Genomic DNA, 4,891 nt, shown 5'->3' with positions numbered 1-4,891 from the left:
GATTTGACCCTTTAATTGGGGTTATCAATTTCTTGATTTCACTCTAACTTCTTGTTATCCAAGTTTTCCTAGACTTAATCTCTCTTTCTCAAGTAGAAACTAAGCCAATTAGGCATGAAATAATGTTTAATTCTTGAATTCAAGCAAGAACTAGGCTAAATATCACTAACCCAATCACAAACAAGTCCTAAATCAAACACCCATTAAGTACCCACACTAGGATTGGGCCACAACCCTAGCTAGAAATTTAGCTACTCATGAAAAATGAAGAAATTAAGATAGAATGCATAATAATTGATTAGGGAAAGAAAATCTAATATTTAGAAGCTAATCTAGAACAATATTACTCAAAACGGTAAAGAAAAACTGCTCAGGTGCTCTACACTGATACAACTTAACCTAAAAATGATAAAAAGTTCTATTTATACTAAGCTGAAAATATCTAACAAAAATGCCCCTGCGGAGGTTGTGCAGCCGCACAATTCTGTGTGCGGTCTGCACTCTGAGCTTGACTGGTCAACTGGGCCTTCTATGGTCGCATAAAAATGGGATGCGTCCGTACTTCATTTGATTGTGCGGACCGCACAATTCTGAGTGCGGCCGCACACTTGAACGTGGACTGAAACGTGGCTCTCTGATTCTTCTCTTCTACGGATCGCATAATTGTGAGTGCGGTCGCACTTGTTATCCTGCGGCTGCACAATTATGGTGCGGTCCGCATATCTTCAGCTTTCCCAAAAACCAACTCTCTGAATCTCCTCTTCTGCGGCCGCACAATAATTGTGCGGTACGCATACTCTGAAGGAGAGCTGACAGTGCTCTTTCATTGTTTGCGGCCGCACACATTATTGTGCGGTCTGCACTGTAGGGCTTTTTGCCTTGTTTTGGTCCTTGTCCAATTTCGACTCCTTTATGAGTTAATTTTGACTTCTTTGGCTCATTTCCAATATTCCTGCACGAAAGCACATTTCATTAATTGTCGGGAATACCTTTAAGCATTTTTGAGCTAAAACGCAAGTAAAAGAGAGCAAATAAGCGGTCAAAATCCCTACTTATCATACATATACTGTTATGTACAGAGGTTTATCATGTATGTGTCTTGTCATAGCCTCGTCACTACTTCGTCAAGGTTAGGCTCGACACTTACGAGTACAAGGGATCGGTTGTACTCATACTACACTCTGCACTTTTTGTGCAGATTTTGGTACCGGCCCTAGCTGTTCATGAGGCGTAGCAGCTTGGACTTGCTTGTTGGATACTCGGGGTAGATCTGCTGGCGTCCGCAGACCTTGGAGTCCCCTTCTATTTTCCTATTTTACTGTTTCTTTTCATTTAAAACAGTTGTATTTCTTTCAGACTCTGTTTGTAGAAAATCTTAGAAGCTCATGAGTTGTGACTCCAGATCCGATTTATAGTAGATATTATGAGTAATTATGTTATTCCGCACTCGTTTTGTTTCATTTTGGCTTAATTGACTTTATCAATTGAATTTGAATAATAATTGACTTAACGGTTCTCTAACGTTGGCTTGCCTAGCAAGTGAATTGTTCGGCGCCATCACGGTCCCGAATGTGGGAATTCCGGGTCATGACACTTTACTCCAAGCAACTTTAGAAAAAAGAAGTTAATTTCTTCTTGATATCCGAAAAAATCAAATATTATGGACATTAAAAAAAGGCCAAAAAATCAATTGAAGTGGACCGGATGGAATATTATTAAGCTAAACGTTTTACAAAATATAGGAAATGTTAGGCAAATCCTACTATTACTAATGCTAGTAAATATCTTTTTCTTAAGGGGTGTACAAGAATCTCAAAAAATATACCAGATATAGATAGTAAACAAAAATATAGAACCACAACATCTTAGATGAATTGACGTCACTCTTTTGTTAATAAGAAAAAGGTCATTAGCAATTCAACCACAACATCTGAGATTTGTTGAATGTTAATGTTGGATCCTAATTGATGTGATATATATAAGAAAAATAACCCCAAAAAAAAGAAACAAATATGAGGTTTTTGTAAATGTTATGTTGGGGTTTCCGCACCGAGATGCAATATATTGTCCCTTTCTGGCCGTTGTGCTGCATTAAAGTGAAGTTTGTCCATCTTCTCTCTTGCCTCTTCATTAAAATGCACCAACTTGCTCTCTTCACTGTGCATTTTTACTGGTGTGGTATCCGAGTCAATTTACGCGTATCTTATCTAATTTTACAAGATATATCAAGGTTTCAAACAAAAAGAAAAAACTCTTTCCGTCTCATATTATCAGGTTACTAAAAATTATTTTTAAATTATTTGTCACTTTAGAATTTCAAGATAAAATTGATTTTCTTTTTCCTTTTTTACCCTTAGTAATAATTATCCTTAAAGACTACAAACACCTCAATTATGGATAACTTTGTTCAAATACAATGAAGAAAAATTAAATATTAAGAGATGAATAAGGGTAAAGTAGTCAAAATCTCATCCTAATTAATTTTTCTTAAGGAGCGTATGCAAGAGAATCATGACAGATAATATAAGACGGAGGGAGTAATATTTTGATTTGAGTGCCATCTTTCAACCAATTTTTTGGAAATGTTATTATCTCCTACCAGTGTAAATACTGAATAGTTCCGTCGATCAAAATCAAACCGATGAGAAAAAATCGCACGATATTTTGCTTTTACTGGAATTTAAAACCTAAGAACTCGTGGTTTTCGACCACTTAATTGTGCATTCTTCCTTTCCCAAAAAAAAGAACCACGGAAATAGATGTGGTGGTGATATTCCAGCTAATTTTCAAAGATATGGGGATATCACTTACCTGTTTCAAAATCACTCGAGTTTATAAAATTACTTTTTTTTTTCATCAAGTATGATCCATCAAAAAATCATTTACACCTCAGTTTTTTCAGATTATATGCTTTTATCTTACAGTTAATCGTTGCTCATACTTTAAAAGCAAAAGACAATTAAAATGATATTTAAATGAAACAATAAAATGAGAAAAGAGAACGATTACCAAGCATTAGAAGTTTGATCTTCATTTTTGATTAATTCACACAAAATTCAGTTACTTTAATATGATAAAAAAAAAATTGTAATTTTACTGTTTTATATTGTAGGTAAAGTTCAATTGCTCTATGCAATAAAACTGCTAATTGCATAACTTTATTGTTGTAGTAGTGAGAGAAAATAATCCGTTAATATTTTTTTTATGATATCATGTATTCTATACGGAGTGTAAATTTTTATCATATTAGTAATTGTAGTTAATATCAAATTAGTTACAGAAGAAAGTTATTGCAGCAAAAATTCAAACATGTCATGTAGGGGCGTATATAAGTCGGGTTTAATTGGACTTTTTCAATTACCAGACCAAACTAATGGTATTAGATTTTTAAATCTTCTACGAAATCGGGTTTTTCAATCTCGGTTTTCTCGAATTTTTCGGTTTTTCTCGGATTTTTGGGTTTTTTCGAGAAATTCTTCATAGCACCAAATTAGTAACTGATGCTCCAAATATTTCTTTAGTCCTAGTAGGATACAACTATATAATGTATTTTTCAAGAAAATAAGACTAATATGAGATGAGTCATAGCATTTGTACTAAAATATTCAATAACAAAGATAATAAATGCATAAAATAAAAATTGCTAATTAATAAGCCATATAAAAATGAACATAATCTAAAAGTACTATATAAGTCATGCTAAAAGTAAAATAAGTACATCTAATAAGTACTACTAATTAATTACATGACTAAGCACTAAAGAAAAAGATAAGCTAAGTTATGTATTTTCATTATAAACAATGCAAAACTAAAAATAAATATGCAACACTATTATTATTTCTAGTGTTGAATTGAATTTATTTTATTGGCATTAGTATAGATTTGAACTTTATTTGAGTTACTATATTTATGGGCTATAAAACTTATTGGATCATTTAAGAATGTTAAGTCCAAGGTTGAAATAATACACTAAAAGATAAAACTGTGAAAACGTTTAAGAAATATTTATAAATTATATACAATGTATAGATATTTTTTAAAAATTATATAAATGTAATGTCGGGTTGGTTTGCTCGGTTTGACTTTTTTTATTTAAAACAAAACCAAATCAATTATGATTGGGTTTTTTTTCCCAATACCAAATTGAATTTTTTTTTTCCCGGTTTGATTTGAATTATCGATTTGGTACGTTCTATCGGTTTTCTTTGTGCTGCCCTAATGTCATGTATAAAATCTAATTGAGACGTTCATCCTTCTTCTAAAAATAGTTATTAAGCATAGAAGTAGTATGGTCCATACTCTTAATCAAAGTTGGCGTTTCCTCTTTATTATATTCAACTCATAATAATAACGGAAAGGAAAATCATTTATTATGTCAAGCAAAACCGCTCACGTATTTAATACGACGTTACTGCTGAATATGAATAGAAAAGTTAAAATAATCATATTTATTCATATAATATAAAATATTACTAGTACAGACATGCAATGGAGACCATTCCAGCTGTCAAATTAAAGATCTAAGTTAGAAGAGTCAAAAATCTCTTGTAACTCACAAATAAATGTAAACGCCATATCTTAATACCTGTATTCCCACTTCATTCGTCTTCTTTCCAACACGTACCCCACCCGTCACCTCCCAAGATGTACATGGAGTAAGTTTATTAGCAGCGTACGTACAAATTTTCATAAGCGGTGTAAATATATAAAAAAATAATCAAATAAATAAATTATTATAATTACAAGTAGTATCAGGTTTTTAATTTAAATCCAAATATATATATATATATATATATATATATATATACCTCATCTTACCCCGCTGGCACCTCCGAGGGAGGATTTATAGTCTATTTTATGGTGCACGTGAACTCATGGTCTTTTTGTCAAA

This window comes from Nicotiana attenuata, unplaced genomic scaffold, assembly GCF_001879085.1.
Source record: "Nicotiana attenuata strain UT unplaced genomic scaffold, NIATTr2, whole genome shotgun sequence".
Classification (NCBI taxonomy): Eukaryota; Viridiplantae; Streptophyta; class Magnoliopsida; order Solanales; family Solanaceae; genus Nicotiana; species Nicotiana attenuata.
Note: the sequence above shows the minus strand (reverse complement) of the source record.